Source organism: Pseudopipra pipra, chromosome 1 (assembly GCF_036250125.1).
Source record: "Pseudopipra pipra isolate bDixPip1 chromosome 1, bDixPip1.hap1, whole genome shotgun sequence".
Lineage (NCBI taxonomy): Eukaryota > Metazoa > Chordata > Aves > Passeriformes > Pipridae > Pseudopipra > Pseudopipra pipra.
The window spans coordinates 123,696,576-123,719,392 of NC_087549.1; the positions used below are offsets into that span (position 1 = coordinate 123,696,576).

The 22,817-nt window shown below is 36.4% G+C and overlaps 1 protein-coding gene across 1 annotated transcript in view; it reads right to left on the bottom strand.

Moving 5' to 3' along the window:
• The window catches only part of DNAH11 (dynein axonemal heavy chain 11), a 102,773-nt gene that overhangs the window by 22,322 nt on the left and 57,634 nt on the right, over nt 1-22,817 (bottom strand). Inside the window, exons 10-11 of the mRNA XM_064675385.1 lie at nt 8,207-8,444; nt 6,869-6,997 (exon numbers count right to left, since the gene is read on the bottom strand). The gene's annotated coding sequence lies outside the window, so the exon portion shown is untranslated. The remainder of the gene's footprint in view (nt 1-6,868; nt 6,998-8,206; nt 8,445-22,817) is intronic.

Here is a 22,817-nt window from a genome sequence, read left to right on the forward strand (position 1 = left end):
GTCTGTGGCACAGTATCAAAAAAAAATAAATTGAAAGACTGCTTATAGACTGCAGTGTGTGCTCTGTGTCTGGTCTGGTGTGGGCCACTGACACAGCTTTTTATCATCTACTTGCACAGTGAGCAGTATGTCAATTTTTAGGATTCACCTGCCACACACGAGCACAAAACCAGTGTTTCTGTACAGCAATGGCTTTGAATGTTCTCTGACAAGAAAGAAGATTCAAATATTAGTAACAAAACTGTTAAATAAAAGATCAATAGAACTTTTATACCACGGAACATAGGTAGCCACAAACTCTTCACAAAATTCAAACATGCATTTGGTAACTCAATTTTCAAAGTGATTGCAATAGTATAGATACTAAACACTTTAAACACAACTCAGGAAAGTCACATCAGAACATGAATAAAATAAATACTTTCTGTAAAAATTTTAACATTGCACTCTTTCAAGTCTATCACAGGGCATTGCTGGAGTCAGGGACATACATTTTATCTCTGAACATCCTTGCCTGCTTCTGACATGCCCTTATCCAGAAGACAGTCTAAATGAAATGGTGTGCTGAGATCCTTCTGCATTTCACCAAGGATCAGGAAGAAATGACAGTATGCTGCAAGTGAATTCCTAAAAACAACCCTAATATGTCTAGTGCTAGGAAACCCATGACTCTACAGTACTCAATTTCAGACGTGTGTATGGTGTAGCACTGCCATGCCAACTGCTGAAGATGGGTTTTCCAGGCTTATGTGTGTATAATAGTGAAATAATTTAGCCATACAGTCATGTCCTTCAGGTTATACAACCTTTGTCAGGTGGACGTGAATTCACTGTCCAGTTCTGCAACATGGTCTCCACAGCTTTCAAAACTGGCTACAGCTGGAGGGAACAAAACAGTAGAGCTTGACACGGAGGAAGCAATTTTCCTTTGCTTTCATTACACACACATAGAGATGGGACAAGAAGAGATCTGACAAAGGACAAGTTCTTCAGTTTGTTTTGTCAGGAGAAAAACCTTTGCTAAGGGAGTCACACCACATTTCAGAAGGTCTATACTAAGCTTTGGAGTTCTGGATTCAAATACGTCCTTTATGGGTTCTCAATTCACAGAAGCACTAAATTTCTAATTTCTGCGATTATCACCTATGAAAGGCAAAAACTACATAACGACTCAGTGGGTTTTATTACTGCAGCTGTTCTAGGATTTCTGTTAACTACAGATTTGGGAAAAAGAAATATTTTGTTATTGCTCTTGCACGGTTCAAGGAGTATATGCAACAATGATAAACACAGAGGTAGGGTAACCCAGTAGGACGACTTCATTTTATTCAATGAAATGTTTCTGTTTAGAGGTTAATTCTGGATTATGAAGAAATGTAGCAATATAGGCACTAATAGTGGAAATCCATGATAGAAGGAATATTAAAAGATGGTCACCAAAGAAATTTCTAAAAACAAATTCTACTTTAGGCAATGTTTTCTTCATAATCTCCTATTCCATCAGCAAAGGCAGATAGAATGGATGGAATTAATGTACCACTCTACCCAGGAATAGACAGAGAATCTTTCACATGAGTTCAATCTCCCTCTTATTTAAGAACATACAAAGTAAATTAAAGAGACATTGCTCTCCATTATTTTTTTCTTGTAGATTTTGAAATAAAGTAGATTAAGGGATTCAAAAGGGATTCACAAAGCACTTTAAAAATTCTATATACACCTTGAGGAATAAATTGTTTTTAGCAAAAGCAAATATAAAGCCAAATAAATTCCAGAATGTAACACGAGTACTAAATTCTCAGCTATAAGAAGACTAGGAATAGTGCCACATTTGTTGTGATCTGTCAAAATTTGATTTATTGACACAAAGACATGCTATTCCCTTCTGCATGTCCTGCCTAAGGTAAAAATGCCTAGGTCTTTCAAAGAGAGGATCCTCTTTCATGAAGGTAAAAAAATTTTGAGTATAAGAACCTGACTTCATATCATGAAACAGCTTGAGAGTACCTTCCAGGGCAGATGTTCTCCAAAACAAGCCATGACTGTAAATGGCAGAATGGTGGCATATCTTCCTTCAGCAAGATGTTTTGGATCAGCTCAGTAAGAATAAAAAGAAGTGGTAAATTCTTGGACAGCAAAGGAAAGGGAAACAATATTTTTCAGTGGGAAGAAAGAGGCATAAACGCATTTTCTGAAGGAGCCTTCTTTCAGTTCCTGCTGCTTAAAATGAAAACCTTCTGGAACCAACTTGCAAACTCCAACAAGTAATTTAAAGAATGAAGTTGAATAAGTCAGGTGAAAAAAGTGCAGAATGGAGCTTTTACTAGGCAATCTCAGCAGGCAAACTGTGCAAGTTGGTCAAACTAGTTCAGTGGGAAAAGCACTGCCTTGAAGTTGCACAGCCGGTGAGACGTTCAAGGCAAGGAAAGCTTCTCCCTGTGGAGAAAGCGAGTGAATTGTCTTGCTGTTTCATGAATAATAGTCATGCCACATAAGAAGGGAAACTTGTTCATACAAGCTACATTTGCACATAAATCAAATTTCAAGACATCTTAAAGAATTTTGTAATAACCTAATCTTGCAACTGAGAAGACATGACTACCTCTTTGTGACTGTGCAAAGGATCTGAGCAGGTGTAACAGCTCATGCTACAGCAAAAAGGAGCCTTATGAACAATAAATTTATTCCTCTGTCTTCTCTCCTATGAGTCAAAATGACATTGATCTATTATAATTAATACTCATATTCAGTGATCTCCAAAACAGCGGTGCTGCGGAGACAGGATAGGAAACACATAGGTAAAATTCAAATAATAAAGGCCATCCAGACCAAACCAATTTAATGGCATCATTCCTCTTATAGGAGGTGAGGGCCAAAATCATACACCATTGTAGAATTGGTACCTGATTACTTTTATGCCTTAACTTATCTGCTTCAAAAAATCTCAGTATTTGCATTTTAAATCATTGCTGCATACATTGCTAATACATTGGACCCAAATTTTACTTACTTTTTTCTTGTGCCCTTCATGCTTATATACAGCTATGTATTACAACTGATTTTTTTTAAAATTATTTTATTTTTTTTCCTTTTCTCCTACTTCTTAAAGCAAATATCCTGAAATATTTTAGCAAAAATCTTATCATTTTAAAACCATTTTGAACATAAGGCCACAGTCTAAAGTGCATTGTTGCCTTAAAGAATCGCTTGGGAGCCAAAAAATTACTCACCAGGCACCAGCAGAGATAAGGTAGAGAGCAGTTTTAACAGAAGGCCTTCAAACCATGGGGGTACAGACGCACGTGCACGCCATGTGTCCGGGGGGCTCCACAATTTAAGGTACAGTCCATTCAATCCCAGATCTATTCACCCCCCAGTTCTGCCCCTGGCATGCTCCTCTGGAAATTGAGTCAGGGGCCTCTAAGATTCCCCCTTCCTCATCTTCCTCTTTGTCACAGCACGTCCAGTCCTTGGAGCCCGTCCAAGGTTCTGGGTTTTGAAGGTTGCTTTGCCTGTTGGTGTATCTTGTTGTTCAAGTCAGGGTGCAAATGTTCTTCAACAGAATGAAGGCCTACCTTCAGGGAAGTCTAAACAAGCTAAAGGAATTTAGAAAGTTCAATATGAAATGGGGAAAAGAGTTTGGGTAAGTGGAAACTACTGTGCTAAAGTGTAAGGGATTATACAGCTACATTAAAATCTACATTTACCACACAACTACTTCTAAAATCTACAAAAAGCTAAAAATCAAAAAAATCCATAGGCATCACAGTAAGAACAACGGAGCATCTTTGCAGCTCTAAAATTAAAATTAAAAATTTGAATACCTTTAACTTGTTAGGCTTTTAAATATATACTAAGGTGCTTAAGCATGAAGTCTGTTTTTCAGAGATAACAAGTACCTGCAGTTCACCCTGCAGTCACGTGGTTTTGAGGAAAATATAAATTATATCCATGTGAAGTTCTTAAAGGCTGAGAATTTCTTTTGCAGGCTTCATTCAGAAACAATACCAGGAGCTGGTGTTACAGAATATCCAAGAGTCCAACATAAGAACCATCTTGGTAAACAAGAAAGGGGAAAAGTACTTTCATGAAGCTGCTTCACAGATCAGCAAGTTCTCTAATAAGAAGGCTAGTAAATGTGCTTTGGAAGGAGTACAAGTTGATACATCTCCCTTGCTATGCTTTCTGTCGATTAATATGATAAGATATATTTTACTTAAAATTAGGATTGTCTGAAGCTCAGTGGATTTAATTATTTGCAATTATCCAGTTGTTGTCAGTATGTGGCCATTTTATGACAGTGGTATCTACTGTGTGGGTCAGGTTCAACTGTACATCTTTTCAAACACAGAATTAATGTACTATTGATGAAACCATTACTAGAACCAAATTAAAGTCTAGGCTGATGTATTGGTCCATGGGGTGCTGTCAGACATGAAAGGAGTAATTAGTATTCATTACTTCATACTCTGCAACATTCCAATTATTAATGAACTTCAACTGCTGGACTGCACCATATCTATCACAAATACCTTTCTAGTCTTTCTTTATTAGGAAAAAAAATTCAAAGTACCTGACACAACTACTAAAACAAACAAATGACAGAAATGAATCCAGAATGAGGAAAACTCTGCATATTTGGTAATAAAGGGGTATATATATTACTAGTATCCCACAAAGGAGACCTGTGCATCTTCAGTGAGGCACAGAATGCTAGGTCATGTAATGCTGCCTAAAATATTCAGCAGAAGGACCTATTTTTAATAGCTTCATATATTTGCATTTGTATCTATGTGCACAGCTCTCTTGTGCTACATGGAAGCCTTTGCTAAGGCAAAACTATATTGCTGTGACCCTTGTCCTTTTCAATCCAATTTATTTCTATTTCTATTCCCTCTCTCTTGCCTTAAAAATCTTTTAGCCTGTGGAATTTCTGATCTCTCTTTTCGATCAGTATAATTCTAATTTTTGGTAGAGTTTCTTCACTATGGATTATAAAGCAACCTGTATGCTCTTACTCTGAAATATTTCAAATACCACTATAGAAAAATGTAACAAAGAGGGATCATTTCAAGGTCTCACAGTGCAGAGCAAGAGTGCATCTTCCAGAAGTTTCATGTATGCAAGGAGATTTGAACTGTTTTGTACTACCTAGATTTTCTCTGCAGTCACCAGTGCATGAAATATGGGAGAAAGAAGGGAGAGAAAGCTTGGGCAATTTGTCCAAAACTAGATACTATTTTTATTTATCCTTTTTTACATATTTTCTCTTTTGACAATCTGAAACTGTGCAAGCACTCTAAAGACTCTGAGTAGCATTTGAGACCCATTCAGAAATGCTTCAGGAGGATCTTTGACTTTATATTAGAATAAACACCACATTTTTCAATACAACAAATCTAACATGTTGATGTGTTGTTTGCAAACAAGACTATAAGAGTCTTTCAGAAAAAAATAAATTCATATTTGAACATAAACAATGGCATAGCATTTCAGTTCATCAGATGAAACATTTGATGAGGTTACCAAGTGTACTCTCATGCAACCACAAAGCAACATTATTATTTAGGTTGACAGCTGCATAGAAGACTCAAAAATCACATTGGAAGTTTCTGTGAAAAGTGATGGAAGACATTACAGACTGAAATTCTCTTGCACCGAGTACAAGCTTCTTTATTTTTCCTATTATCATCCTGAAAATGTGTATCTAAAGGTATCTAAATTAGATCTTAGGAAATATTTTTGATGACATTTTCTAAGTTTGACAATAATTTTTCAAAATCTAGGGGAAAAAAGGGGCATGTGAATGAAAAATGAGATTACAGACACTCCAAAAGGGTCAGAACACAAGGTTACCCTCCCTTGTACCATCTACCACTCCTGCAGCTGCAATGTCAGACCAGAGAAAACAAACTAACTCAGCTATGAATTTGAATCTCCTACTTGAATGTCCACCTACAAACTTCTGGGGTGGGGCTCACAAGGCTGGCAGAGCTGTAGCCCTTTCATTGGGAGGGGGAGATCAGAACAGTCCCTGAACTGGGGTATTTGGAGCACTCACATGAGAAATGGGGTATGTGAGTTTTGTTGCTAACAGCCTATGTTTCTAGGTAAAACTGAGGAGACATTAGCACCACCTTGACATCTGCCTCAATGGATTTGTGAGCATGATCAACTGGACTGGTTTGATGCATGGAAGATTGGCAATACCAACGTAAGCCATCTTTGGCTTACTCATTTCTGCCCTTCTGCCCTAGGTTCTACCATATTAGTTTTTCCTCAGTAGCTTTACTTGTTTGCTTTGGTTTGGGTTTTTGTTTGTTTGTTTGTTTTTGTTTCTCATTTTTTCTTTTTAAACCAGTTCATTGATTTATTTCATGGGGTGGCCCAAAAAGCAGTTATGGCAATTCACTGCAAGGCAGAGGCATAGCTTTCTTAAGCTGATTTTGCAGCTGGAAACCCCTATATTGTTAAATCCAAATCTAGCCTGTAATTTCCAATATTTTCCCTTTTGCTATAGATGCCTAACAAGAAAATTAAATACTTTCTTTTCTTTTGAGCCAAACTATAATATTTGCTCGTCCTTGTTTTAATCCTTTTTTGAAGTAAAAAAAAGTAAAGATTTCCACCTTAGTTTGAAAAACTGTACTGTATTTTGAGTTCAGTTTGCAAACTGAGAATTTTGCTATCTAATCAGATGCAGATATAAACATTTTAATATCCACTCATCACCAGTTTTTAGTCATTGCATTTTAAAAAGAAATAATTTATTTCATGAAGTGTTATGAAGCAGTAAGCAAAATGTGGCAATCAAAGCAATATAGATCCAGTTGTCACAGAAAAATTATGATTACTCAAACATGCATACCTTCCCTTTTTAACTATATGTCTTCCAAGCAGGGGATCAAGTATGGGATCAATAGATTCACCCATGTTTTCAATTAGTACAGTCTCATCAAAAGCCAAAGTTCTTTCAATGGTCTTCAGAAAACTTGACCTGAAAAAATAAATAAATAAAAATATTAGATAAACGCTGGTTATCAAAAGATTTCATTTATATAATAAAAATGTAGAAGTTTTCATAAAAGAGCATTATTAACCCATGCAAAACTGCTCACAAAGAATTTCCTAGTGGTTGAGAGTTTGACAATCTTGAGTTCAACATTTTTCTACCTATGCTCTTGCTAGTCCTCATATTAAACAAAAAATATATTGCTGAGGCTTTTTTTATAAGCAAATGTGAGGTACAGCCCCACATTGAAGATACTGGAATTAACATAGAGATGTTGGGGGAGCACATATGTATTTCATCTTTTGTTATTATTTTTACATTTTATGTTTTTGTGTTACATCTTTTGGTATATCCTCATCTAAACAATAAATACTTTCTCGAAGGGTTAGAATCTGAATAGCTTGGGAGAACTCTGTTTCCACAGGCATGGAAAAAGGAGTAGATAAAAATGTCAGGATAAGTAAGCAGACAATACAGCTTCACATAGCAGGGTATTACAGGGTATAAATGGAAAAATCACAATTATTTGTATGGGTTGGAAAAGAATGAAAAACAAATCAAGGCAGGTGAGGGAAAAGAGTTCATCCAAAGCAGATGGGTTAGATGATTAAGATGTATTTAAAAAATCAGGCATTGCTATGAACATTTACTGTGTTGTGTAATTGTGTGTTATATCTGGAATTTAGTACAATAAACTTTGAAATGGAGCATTATCTCCCTAAATCTACGTAAAGATAAGAAAATATATGAACAGATCAATTACATGCTAGTGCTATCAACTTACATATAATTCAGTAATATTTTGCCTTGGATGCTGCACAATGGGTTGAATCTTTCCCTCTGTGAGGTGCACATGCTGTGTTCTGCTGACTAAAGTGTACAGGATAAGTAAGGTCATATCATCCGGCTTTACATCTTAACGATTGAAAAAGCAATTTACCCTTCAAAAGAAGTGCACCTCAACCTCCACTTTCTTTCCAACCTCTACTTTATATCCTCCCCAACACTTGCAAATAGCAAGTTTCCTTTCAAGCAACTTTTTAAATGAAAAATGATGCTATGGATAAATAAGCAGAGTGTTGCAATATTTCAAGTCTTTAGGTAAGTGCATTCCAACAAACACTAATCCCTTACAAAAATTAGGGGAACTTGAGAGCAGTAAACATGAAAACCAATTCTTCAGCGTGTACATACCCTTTCTGTCCTAGACGTATGACTTAAGGTCAGCTCCACATGTATTCTTTATCCATTTAATTCCCTGTTGCTGGGGATCCATCATCAGAGGTCAGCACTTGCAGTGTCTTAGAGAAGTGGCATTTTCTGTTGGCATCCTATCACCAGGCAGTCTCTCGTTACTCCATGCTGCAATTGTAGCATCATCCGTCAATGTGGCAATTGGGTCCAGGCCCTCCATCACAGGAAAAGGAACCTTCTTGAACCAGAGTGGAATATAATCATCCAGCAAGGTTACCAAGTAGCAGGACATGACTCAGTGCAATGCACAAGAAAATTGGGTTGATATAATTAAAGTAAGGCAGAAAAGTAAGGAGGATCCCTGTGGAGTTTCAAATGCAAAAGAATATTCTAGGAAATGTGATGAGAAGCAGTTTATCATATTTATAACAGATTCAAAAAAACGTGTTTTCTCTTAAGATATTCACTTCATAAAAATATTTATAGTTCAATAATATTAAAAAACCACTGTATATTATAAATTTCAGTGTATTCTGATAGTGCAAATTCAATACTTATGTATGCTCTCAAGCAGCTATTTCTGGAACATAAATCAGTATTTATCCACACAAAAATTATAAAAACAGGATTCCCAAGGTATCTTATTAATATAGTTCAACTATGCTCAAAAGCCAGAGAATGGGATGATCTCTGAGGGCAGAGGCAGCCCTGGAGCTCCCTGTGGGGTGCCAGGTACAGCAATGCTCTTGTGTGAGCGCCTGTTCACTAAGAAGGAAGCTGTGATAGAGCAGCCATCAGACAGCGATGCTTGTTGGATGCTACACTGTCACAGGCATTTACAAGAAGATGAAATCAAAAAGAAATGGACCATCTGAAATCAGTGCTTACCGAACAGGTATGGGTGGGAAGGGAAATGCCTAATGCAGAGTAAGAGAGAGTGAATAACTAAGTTGGAAAAAACAAAAGTGGTTCGTGGAAGCATAACAGAAGCTCTATACCAGATGCCTGGAATTGATCTTTTACTTACTGAAGCAAAGGGCAAACCCTCACCAATTCCTTCATGGTGTTATCCCAGACTTCCTTATTTGTGGGTTTTGGATTGAATTCAAAATGTATAAATAAAGGAAAACATCATCAGCATTAAGCCTGAACAATCTTCTATCCCATTCAGAAGTGTCTTAAAAACTCTTCCATCAAAATTTTCCTCCTCCCTGGACATGTCTAGTCCTCAGACTAGAGCTCCAGACTAGACTGGAGCATCTTTTAAAAAAGTACACGCTGAAACAAAATAACCCATGTATATGGGTGGTCATTTAAATTAAAAGCATTACATATATTTAATTTGAGCCAAAACGGCACAATTATTAGTAATAAGAATGGCACCACACCTCTAGTGCAGTTTCTGTGGCACAATGTCATATTATTACAAAATGCATACCACCTTAAATTGTCTAACCCTTGATTCTATTCCCTGAGCCCCAAATAAACCTAACTTTTGATGAATTTGCTGAAAATATAGGAACAAAAGTCCCAACAGGCATACACTGCCCTCTGCAAGCATGCAACATATCTATCTTCCATGTGTAATACATTCATCTAAATATATCAAAAGACTGAAAACATGATTTGTTTTATCTCTGGACTGTAAGGCAAGTAATACAATCATTTCTATTAGCTGAAATACTTCCTTGTGAAAAACACTAGCACTGGGGTGTTATCAGGGTTCCTAATATTAATTTTCACACAATGCAAGGAAAATATTTTAACATATAGATACATCTATTGTCACTGTATCTGCACAAAGCTGATACTTCATGGCATAGAACAACTTGATGTTCCTTTTATACATGACTATTAATAAACAGTATGGAAATATAGGCAACACAGTGAATATAGGAAACAAGTAGGAAGAGGTGATGAGCATTTGCAGCAGCAAGGAAGAAAGGAATAGTCCAAAGCTTCACAAGTAAGGAGAAAGAAAGCTTTGCAAAAACAACCCTAAGGATTAGAACATCCATGCATTTACTGAGTACTATCAGTTTCTCCTGTGTACAGAAAAATGGGAATTATCATAACTACATGCTCTTTCTGGACCTGAAAAGCTAAGCAGAATAGGACTGTCTGTACAGGTCTATCACTTTTTATAACTTTCACTGTTACAAAGCTGTCATAAAGAGCAGACTTCAGCATTGAGAATTGGAAAGGGAAGGGATTTTTTTTTTGCCCAAGAGAACCGCTCTCTCTCTCATGCCACTCAGAATATACCTGTAATCTAAAGAACGTATGTGTGTGCGCATGCATATATATATATATACACATACATATATATATATTAGTGCACATATATACATATATGTGCATATATACATATACTGAAAACAAATACCAGATCTGTACTTCAAATTTTTGAAAGATAGCAACTTTAACAAAGCAGGCTCCTGAGACTCCCATTTTGTCCAGTAAATTTTACTTTTTTCTGCCTTTAGAAAAGGAATACAGAAATGCCCCATCAGTTACTCTTTTGAGAAGGGTCCAAAATAAAAACACGAGTGCTGCTAGTAAGTAAGATACCACGACATAAAGTTTTCTTTTTTGCTTTGAGGTTTCCAACGGACTGACTCAAATACATGTTTTTCAGACTTCAAAACAAAATTGGAAAACATTATCTCCTGAGCAACATGGAAGTGACAGAATGTTTAATGTTAATCTCCACATTAAAAAGTTGAAGCACACAAAATACAGCAGAAGTATTCTGTCAGCAAGAGATACACTTCCAAAGATTGCAAATGCTGGAAGCAATACATACTTTCTCGTGGTGATTTGAAACTTTTGAAGCTGAAAACAATAGGATAGAACTCTTCATCAAACATTCTATCTACAGACTTTTTTCAGTAATCAGTTTTGTGTAGATCAGATACAGCATGGTGGGCACACTGCAATATAGGCAGCAGCTGGTATACTACTGCCAGTGCAAGGATTTCCAGCAACATTCAGAAAAGGCAAAAGAAAAAAAAAAAAAAGAAAAAGCTGTTTTGACCTCAATAAAGATGTAAATTCTATCTTTTTTTCTCACACTTTTTTTTCCAAGGGAAGGACCAAGGCAGTAGAGTTGGTGTCCCTGCCCATGGCAGGGGGGATGTAACTTAGATAATCTTTAGGATCCCTTCAAACCCAAATCATTCTATGAAGACTTGCATGATTTTTTACTCTTATTTATCTGCCTTCTTTTACCTAATAGCTCCAGATGTTTTACTCAGTTAAGGCTGCAATGATTTGAAATTATAATAGAAGGAAAGATGAGGGTGGCCAAACACACAGGTCGCCCAGAGAGGTTGTAGAATTTCCATGGTGCTGGACAACCTGGTTTAACAAATCCAGTTTGGGCAGTGGGAGTGGATTATCTCAGAAGGTTCCTTCCAGTTGCAATGATAGTATCAAAGTTCTTCATATATTTTTTTCCCTACAGAGAAACCCAATTTCCCTTGTGCACTCTGCAGAGGTTATCTTAACCACACTTACCCTGGAATATTTTGTATGAATAGTCAGGAATGGTCTCAAATATTGATGATTTCTTATAAGTAGTTATGTGGAAAGCTGTCATTTTATTCCAGTGATGTTATAAAGACAGCCTGCCATCTATTTAAAATGTCAAAATGGTGGCTAAAGGATTTCAGAAAAATGAATGCATCTTCTTTAAAGAAAGTTAATGTTAAAGACATGAATCATCTCTTTTTCAACTGGGATGTGTGCCATGACATAAAACCCAAACTAGCAGTATTTGGCACATTAACCTTTGATTGTTCTGTGTATGCAATTCCCAGCAAAGGAATGAATGTATGCATGAATGCATGTTCAAATAGCTTCAGCATGGAAAGGAAGGTAAAAATTGATCATCCATTAGAGTCATCTTCAAACTGAAAAAATTCTAGATGTAAAATTTGAATAGACTGCCATAACATCTCTTCTTTGTTTGTCTTGTTTGAAATACTTCAGATAAAATAGTTTCACAATTTATTCACTTCAATCAGGGAAACCTCAGGAAATCATTCTCCAGTGAGTAGAGGAACTGAAGCAAAGCAAGGGCCAGGATGAAAGAAGGAAAGCACTTTATAAGGACTGTTCTTTACCCATAAAGACATTTGTCTGTATGTCCATACAGACATTTGTTTTTCAGAGCAATGACAGTAATCAAATAATATTTTTCCAGTCCTTTATATGATGCAATAAAATATCGATGAAAATCTCTGAATAGGATGTATCCTCCATACTTCATATCATTTTGTGTTAAATGCTTGCTTTTTGTTGGTGTCAGCTGCCTAAGAGCTTAAATAATACTCTTAGATGTGCTTGTTCTTGAAAGCTGTACAAATTATAAAATCAAATAACAACTCACTCTCATTTAAAATATAATTTTCTATGTGTATGTAAACAGAGTAACAAACTAATTGTTAAATTTTTTATTCATTAAGTATTTTCCATTGATATTTTTCAGAAAAATCAGAAATATTTACTGAAATGGTTAAACATCCTACCTTGTGAAGACAGACACAGAATTCTATGATCACAGAAGACTTAGACTCTTTTGTTATAAAAGAGGAATATAAAGTAGCCACTAAGAAAAAAGAAGTATCTTTAATCAAAGTATGTGGTTAAAAGAGCTATCATGTAAATGTTTCACAGTATAAACACAGGAACTTGGTGTGTGAAGGCCTCCTAAACCCCAATTCCATTCATAAAAGATGCCCAACAAATTACATGTAAAGGACCATTCCTGTTGAAGGCTCTAACAGCAACCTTTGCAATACAGGAGTTTTGTTTTGAAGTGCTTTAGACATCCATTTTTGCCTACAGAAGTTATTGGATTTTTCTTTAAATCATTAACTGAAGGCAACAAGACAATAAATCCATTAATTTACAAGAGGGTTTTTTGATTTATCCATTCTCTCTTCTTGTTGTCACTAACTGGTAAGTCATAAACAATAAAGAGCACCCACCTCATTCTCCAAAATAGCTTTGAAATTTGAAGATTTACTAAACATAGAATGATTGTCTATTTAAATCTTCAGTAATTTTACCATACCAGCCAAGCACCATAAATCACTAGTGACATTGGCTAACAAGAGTTTAAGAGTTGGAACATGCAGTGTAATAAATTTCCAGACAGTTAAAAATCACTATAATTTTATTCTAATGCATTATAGATTGCCTGTAATGTCATCCTGGCCGGGGTGACCCATTTCTAATTTTGAACAGCTGTTCAGCTCGGGAGTTAGTTAATGATTAAATATAAATTGCCTGATTTATTAGTCTGAATGGCTGAGCTTCCAGGTCAATGCTATATAGACAAAATCATCAGTCTTGATGCTTTTCAGAAGTTAACTGTCTCCTCTTCTAGTCAAAAAGAATTTACTCTCAGAGGAAAAGGCTTGACATTCTCAATTAATCCTTTAAAATATTTTCCCCCTTAATTTACAAAATAAAATCACTAATAAAACTTCAGATTTTGGAGATAACCTTCTTTCAACAATGTGTAAATCTTCAAATCCAGGACCTGGAGACTAGCTGTGGGTGAAGGCCATTGACTTCCACAGAGCTTCCAGAGGATTTGGAGGTCTGCAAGGTCAGACCAATAGGGACCGTCTCAGGTGTACTGGGGCAAACAAAAGTTTTCATGTGCAGATCATACATCACCTTCACTGTTTTTCTCCCAAAGAAAAGATTATTTACATATTTTACATTTCTAGCATATTAATTTCAAAATCAGGTAAAAAAATTGATCTGCATTGGGTTTTTTGGATAGCTTTATACTCTTTCAATAATTTTTTCCAAACTGATTTAATCTCGATTTCTAGCCTCTGCTGACAGATTTGCAGAAACAAAGATATTCACACTCTGAACTTAGAAAGCAAGGTCACAAGGATTTTAAGAAATCCAACTTAAAATATTTGTTCAGGCTGCCTTGGGAACTCACACAGTAGTGTGAATATTCTTTGTATTTTCTATTTCCTGTCATATACACTTATTTGTCAAAAAGGACATTAAAATTCTAGATGTTGAATTGAGACAGCATCATTTCTGTAAAGACCTAAGAGACACTGCTCAGCAATGGTGGCAATGCTGAGGCTGACTTGAATGGTTCCTGGCCGTTAAACAGGCACGTGTTAGCTTTAATGATGTTTGTCTGCAAATAAAGCTAATAACCACACTGAAATATATATAATTTTAACATAAATGCATTCCATTCTTATTTCAAAATTAATAGTTTCTGTAAAAGAGGAAAAAACCAAAAGCAATCAGCAAATAATATCTGACTGGTGCCTTCCACTTATTTGCAATCTAAAGTGCAATAGGGGCAGATGCGGGGCGACTCCATCCTGACCTAGAGGATTATTCAGTCTTTCTGCTCATTAACTAGAAGCTGCCCAGGCTGTCACAATGTGTTCACAGTTGTATATAAATGTAGTGACTTAGTTACCAAGATTTCTCTCTAGCAATCATGCCAAAATCAGTTTCTCAGCAATACTTGATTTTTAGGAGATAAAATTATGGTACAGCACATTTTACTTCTCAGGATTTTGTTGTGAGTTTATTTGTGGTTTGGAGTTGTTTGGTTGGGTCTTTTTTAAAAATTTAAATGATTTCTAATAAGGGTCACCTTGTCACCTTTGTCATCCCCCTCCTGCCTTGCACTCCCCCAGCCTTTTTCCCCAGACAGTCTTCAAAAATTTAAGTTTAACCTCATGCTCAACAGAACATTCCAACTATTTGAAAACTCACACTAGGATGAACACTCAGGCAAAATCTTTTTACATCAAGTCAGTTGACCAACCTGCTGGCTAGCTCAGTAATTTTTTTTGTTCAGTTCACATCATCTTGACATTGGACTTTGTCTTCAACTGCTTTGTTGAGTGGAGATGTGAGCTTATGCAGAAAAGGGATGGGTAAATAGTATAGCCTAAAGCTTTTTTTGGGGGTGGTTTCTTTTTTTTAATTATTATTATTTTTATTTTAAATAATATATTTTAATGACAATAGTTGTAGACAGTACCTTTAAGTCTGAAGGATGCAAACTTTAGAGGAAGGGTTTTGCTATTCTGTGTTCTTTCTGCAGCTCCTGGCACAATACTCTAACAACAATTTAGGTCAAAACAATGCAAGAACAGAATTATTATTTTCATTTTGTATATAGGCATGGTGACATAGGATGATTTAGCAATTTGTTCATGGGCAGACAGAATGGCTAGTGGCAGAAAACAGGCAGATCTCCTGCATGCTGATCTGCACTTTGGCCAAAGACCTTTTACAACACTTCTACGCACCCTGCTCAAAAGGCAGCAACATGCCCCTGCTTTGCTTTCAGGGATTTCATACTTGCACATACCTCAGTGCAAGTTGCCTCAAACTGCTTTATTTCTGTAGAGTAACCACATAGCTAACAACAGGTAGTTCCACTTTAGGACAAAATTTTCCTGTTTCAGGTTTAATGAAAGAACTCCAACAGCAGTAAGGAGTGCATACCTCCACAAAAGCTGGGTGATTTTGCAGGATCAAAGATTTAGATCTCTTCTGCCATGTTTGGTGCTTGAATTGGTGGTGTGCAACCAGGAAATTAAAAAATTATTTATAAATTAAAAATAAGAAGTGAATTGGCAAAGGGGGAAAGCTGCACCTTACAAATTAATACAGAAGGCTGACTTGATTTCTTTAGGGATAATGAAGCGGCCAATCCACTTTTTAATGGTGATGGATCTCAAACCGAGAGACTAATGAGGACTTATACTCAATAAGGGCATCTCACAGAGTTGGGCTGTAAGTAAAATTTCATCAGTCTAGCATTCAAGGCATAAGAAGAATGAACACTGTAACAGCTCTCTACTCTTTTTTAAGAGAGACTTATTTCTAGACATCTCAAGTTTGCCTGCATGATAACATAGATCTGACTATTGTTCAAGTACATTCATCCATCAAAGGCTCAGGTAGTAAAGATGAGAAAGTGAGACAAACAGCAAGGAATGCCCCAACATCTCTGTGGGATTTGGTTTTTTGATACATAATAGTCTCCTCTATCAAAGTACTGCTTATCCCATCATTTTAGAATAGGAAAGTTGTCACTACAAAAGACACCATTCCCTTTTGTTACTTTTTCATATCATGTAACATAAATAAAGTCTTGCAATAGCAGAATTACATATTGCATTTTATATCCCAGCACTCCAAATTCTATGGGATAAATCACATATTTCAAAAACGCTTGTCATTGAGAAAGTCAGTGCCAGGGAACTATGCTTCACAAATCACAGCAGAGAGGCATTACTCTCTATAGCAAGTCTGCTGGACAGTGCCCTTGTATAATCCTTTTCAGGTACAGTGTATATTAAATTCTCTCATATATTAATATCAATGACTGTAATGATAAATAATACAAATTGCACCACATCCAAAAGGATGAACTTGTCCCAACTTTTTAGCCTTAACACTACTAAACTTTACTTCTCTTATTTTTTTTTTTTGCATAGCCTAGGAATACTTATTGTAATACACATGTGAATATAAAATCATAATTCTCACAAAAATTTTTATCAGATAACTAGTCTCATGAAGAATTGAAATCTGATTTATTTTCACTCAAAATCTTATAAAACAATTTTGAAGACATAAATTATAAATTCTAAAATAATTGTGAAGAAACAATCTTTTTTCCTATTTCCTAACCATATTTTCATTCAATTTACTGTAAATATATAGCAATTGTTGGACTTTATGTTATATTAAAACTTTAACATGCGAGAAAGGATTAGTAGGCATGATCTCCCACAGAGTATCTTTAATCATCTTTAAAACTTTTAAAATGTTTAAAATTACATACTGTACTGGTACCAGCCTGTGTATACTTGCCATTAAATAAAATTACTGTAACAATATTTATTATAATGTTGCCCATAGAACCACAGAATAATTTTGGTCAGAAAAGACCTTAAGATCATTGAGTTAACCCAGCACTGCCAAGCCCACCACTAAACCATGTCCCTAAGTGCCACATCTACATGTCTTTTAAATATCTCCAGGGATGGTGATTCATCCTGGGCACCCTGTTCTAGTTTTTCAGAACCCTTTTTGGTGAAGAAAGTTTTCCTAATATGCAGTCTAATCATTCTCTGACACAACATGAGGCCATTTGCTCTTGTCCTATTGCTTGTTACTTGGGAGACCGACTCCCACCTCACTACACCGTCCCTTCAGATAGACAGCAAGAAGGTCCCTCGTGAGTCTCCTTTTCTCCAGGTTAAACACCCCCAGCTCCCTCAGGTGCTCCTCATATGACCTTTGATTCAGACCCTTCACCAGCTTTGTTGCCCTTCTGTGGACACTCTCCAGTACCTCAATGTCTTTCTTGTCGTGAGGAGCCCAAAACTGAATACAGGATGTGAGATGCAGCCTTACCAGTGCTGAGTACAGGGGGGCAACTGCTACTTTGATCCTGCTGGTCACACTATTTCTGATACAGGTCAGGATGCCATTTGCCTTCTTGGCCACCTGGGCACACTGCTGGCTCATGTTCAGACTGCTGTCAATCTGTATCCCTTTTCCATCAGGCAGATTTCCAGTCATACTGCCCCAAGCCTGTAGTGTTGCATAAGTTTGTTGTGACCCAATAGGTTTCAAAGTGCAGGGCCCAGCACCTGGCTTTTTTGAATCTCATACATTAGGCCACAGCCCATCAATCCGGCCTCTCCAGATCCCTCTCCAGAGGTTTCCTACTCTCCAGCAGGTCAACACTCCCTCCTGATTTGGTGTTGTCTGCAAACTGACTGAGGATGCACTCAATTCCCTCATCATTTCTCATTTAAAGATATATTCTGGAACCCATGAAAAGTGAAAGGAGATCAGTTTAACTGTGCTGCCTAGACTGAAGATTTATTATTTATTACTAACTGCTGGACCAATTATCATCACTGAGAATTGCTGGCCACAAAAACTTCCATATGAAAAATATGTACAACTCTCCTTCCCTCTCTCTCTTTGCCAACAGAAAGAAGCTGAATTATGAGTCAGGGAGCACAGAGAATCCACAAAAGCAAGACCAGAGGTCACTAATATCTGATGCTCTGCCTTCAAGTTTATTCTTTAGAAAACTGGTAGAGGAAGATAGAAAGAGAGAGGGAAATAAATGACTGGAAGGGAAAAGGGCAAGAAATGAACTGAAGAAAAGGGGCAACTTCCCACAGACTGGATACAGTCAGCTGACAGCCCAGATAGAGAGATACAGAAGAATGTCCATATAGCGAGAGTGACTTTCCTTTAATATTATGAGAATTCTTGTGTTTATGGACTATGTAAGCACACAGCTCAAATAAGGAAAAAGAGCTTTCTACAGGCTGATGGGGTACACAGGATTATCAGCAGCTAAGGTAAATAAAATCTAGGTAGTTGTTGCTAAGAAGTGCCTGCATGGTTCTTTTTTTTTTTTCCCCAGAAAAAAATACAAGTTTGCCTTCCCTTTATACTAATTTAACAGACTTCCTTACACAGTGAATCTCACCTTTAAAAGTCGGCCTGACACAAGCCAGCTGGAACAGGTTGCATAGGGCAGGGGTGCACATTACCAAATACTGAATGAAGAATTAAATGAAGCAGATCGAGAAGTACCATGGTTGGAAAAATGGAGCTGCTGAACTTCGCTAGATGTGAAACTCTCTAGAAAAATCGAAGAATACGGATGGATATGTATACAGCATTTCATTCTAACTTTAAAAATGGATGACAGCAAAATGTCAATTTTTCATGATGAATTTGCATATTTTTATCAGCTCATTCTGGTTAATGCTACTGCTGTACATTACATTCCTCCCCATGAAACATCCTATTGTACATCATGTTCTTTAGCATATGGATTAATACAAGTTTTCAGCTGAGGAAGTGGAGCTGATTTTAAATGTAAGGTTGAACAGTGCAGTTCAGGATAATCGAATAGGGATGAAAATCTACAGACAAATTTATTCACTGTTGACCATGTTGTGCATGTTTAGATGGAGAAGAAGGCTGAGCCCAGAAAGCAAAGTGGAGACTGTGAAATGCCAGCTGTAACTACGTTTAAAACAAAAGTGTTTGCTTTCATGGAGTTAATGAGTGTCAACTCTGTTAAAAAGCAAAATGCAAAGACAGGAAAGGATACTGTTCTGTATTCACCAGCCACAGAGTCACAGAATATTCTGAGTTGGAAGGGACCCACAAGGATCATTGAGTCCAACTCCAAAATGAAGGGCCTGTACAGGGATCGGACCTGTGACCTTCCCATCATTAGCACCATGCTCTAACCAACTGAGCTAACATGTAGGGCCATCACTGACACTTAGGACCATCAGTCTGCAGAGCTCATTCTATCTACTGAACCCTACTAATGAACTCAGCCTCTCATCATCCTCTAACATTTCACAGGTAGGAAACTGGGCACTAACCATCAGAGGAAATGCAACTGTCAGTCACAGAATATTCTACAGGTGAAGTGGGTATTACATCCCCAACTTGTTATAATTCTTCTATAATAAACTTTCTTCTAAGATTCATAGATTGTTTGAAGCTCTTGTTGCAAGCTCTGGTTTGCAAGCTAACCTGCAATTTATTTTTTTTCCTTCTCGCTGAGAGTCCTGTGGAAACTATCAATGGCTTTTATGAGCATGTGCCTTCACGTTATGCACTACTTACAGATGCTTTGATCATTTCTAGTCTGCCATACAGCTATTAGATAAAATTAAACATGTAATTAAAATTAGCTTACTTCAATCACTTTCAAATATTTTCTTTAAATAACATTTTAAATTCTCTCAGCTAACAAGGAATTACATGGTTTTCATTCCGTAAGTACAATAAATACATAAATCACTGTTAGTTCAAGTGTATGTAAGCTTATGCACAGCATACCCTGTTTGGATATAGCATATGTATAAGTAAGCAGCTTGTGGAAATTAGTAACTTCAATCATCTCACAAATGGAAAAAAGCATGACACATTAGATAAGCATCCTATTCCTAGTTGGAACTTGCAAGACACTTGAATGAACAATATTTTGCATTGGCCTATGCAAAGAATTGCACTGTAACTAGGGCTTTCAAAGTGAAATAATTAGAGGCTGTATAGTAGAATACTTAAAAATGGTGACTGTATATTCTTCCTGAAAGATAACATGCAATATGTGGGCCCCAAGAAGCAAATATAGAAATGACCAAGAGGAATAATTTACCTTAAAAAAAATAATTTTGTCAATAATCTTCAGTAAGGAAATGGTGGATTAAGACAAAATTATGTAAGTGCATAAATTTTTTAAGGGTTTTCATATATAAAAACTGAATCTCTTCTTGGCATCTTCAAAATTCTGGACTAAGTCACAACTCAGTTACAAAAAGCAAGTCAAAAGCAAGTTTTCCTGAATGACATGTATGCAGGAGTTTTTACTATATAACACTCTCTTACCACTTGCTCTCTTCGGGATCACAAATACATTTTAGCATACATAATATACACTGCACACACAAGTATTTCCTTTTTATTCTTCCACTGAAGTTCATCTTCTTGCAAAATATTACTTGACAAACTAAATTTCTGTTTTTTGGAATCATAAGATGGTATAGGCTAGAAGGCACTCTCAGCTCAATACTGGCCTAACTTCAAAGTTTTCTTTGAATTCTTCACAATCAGCTCCACATCTTCTCTAAGCCACTAATGAATGAAGAGCAATCAAGAAGTAGTCATAAAAAGTTCAAATATATATTATTTTGCATTTATCACTACCAGTGAATTTGACTAACTATAGAGTTATTCATTCAACAATATGAGCTCATAGCTCTGGAGCTTATTATTGTTATGAGTAATATCTACTGGAGAATTGAAAATTACAGCTACAGTTCCTTTAAAAAGTTCATCAGGTGGATCAGCTAGGGTCTGAATCAGTTATAAAAATAATATTTTTAATAGGATCCTCCCACCATGTAAACAGAATCCTGGTTGAACATGCAGTGACTAGGAAAAATATTCGTATTAAGTGACAGCATGACAACTGTTGGCCCAACACAGGAAACAGATTACTGCAAAGGAATTGCAACTTTGTGGTGCAGAATTCTTCCTACTAAGAACTAGGCATAGCGGAGAGAAAAATCACTACTAACAACCTTCAGAAAAATTCATGAGGAGAGGAAAGGGGAAGTAAATAAATATAAAAACACAGGATGATTCAAAGTTGGAAGCTGACTGAACTGCAAGGTCAACTAAACCAGGGAAGGCTTCTTTGAGATACTGTCAGTCAAAGAAGAGAGATGTATTAGTGCTCTTCTCATAGGAACACATTAAAATAATAAAAATTCCATAAGTTTCAGGGGTGACTGCTGTGAATTAAAAATAAGCAAAAAAAAAAAATCTCCCCAAAACACCACTAAAAGGCTATTTTTGTCTAAAAGTAAGGGTTTGCACTTAATAAACATACATTAGTAGAGATTTGTGAAATAAAAAAAAGAAAAACCATGATTCTTCTGTAAAGCTGTCTTTTAGCATAGATACAAGCTTCCTTAGGGCAGATGCATTTTGACCTGAATGGGCAACTCCAAAGTCACACAGCTAAGGCTGTTTCATATGGTAGCCAAATATCTGCTATAGGTGATGATGGGATTCTTGGGATGGAGGTCAGAGGGGTCAGAAGAGGAAGTGAAATGGTAAAAGCCATCTTTGTTTACCCATTAAAACTGCATCAGTAACCCGTCAGAACAAGAAAAAAATGGATACAACAGCAGGAGAAAAAACAGGAAATTGCTTAAATAAAGAATGAAATTCTCAAATAACCATAACTCACAGGCTTCCAAGAGTTTCCAAAGAAGTGAATCTCAGTCATTCTTTTAAATTGTTAATTCAAGAGAAAACAGTAAGAATAATCCTGACACTACAGATTTGTTCAGCCTTCGTTTATTGCTTGATGTCTTAAATTGTGAGATTTCAGATCTAAATATTACCAACAAAAAAAGTCTTAAGCCAAGTCAAAGTCTTTTAAAACTAAATAATGTCATAGCTTTTGAACCATCTGAGGCTTTCTTTGCTAAGTAACAGTAATTAGCTTGCAGCAGAAACTCCTTCCACCCACAGGCTCCCAAGATACCATGTCTTTGTATCAAGAGTGCTTTGTGTTGTGGTTGCTCCATTAAATGAACACTTAAACAACAAATAATCTCTCTCAAAAGTTCAATAGCTACTTGATAGCAAGTGTGGTCTTCAGTTCAATAATTACCTCACAAGACACTTGTCAGTAAAAGACTAATCAAAGTTTCCAATTCCATGTGCATGTGTGCGCCCATGTGTATATGCATTTGTGGGCCTTTCAAAAAATCAAAGGAGATTTGGTGTTGTTTAATGACAAACATTAACACAAATAAGCATGAACTTCTAAAGCCACTTCTGGAAGTTATTCCCATACTCCAGTAGGCCATTACTCACATAAACACTTGGTATTTATTCCTTGTAAAAATCACAGCCAGTTGCTTCAATTAACTATCATTTCAGCTTACTAATCTATTGGTTATAGTGTGCCTAGGTGGCTGTGAGGAAATTCAATCATTTTGGATAAACAGTTCAT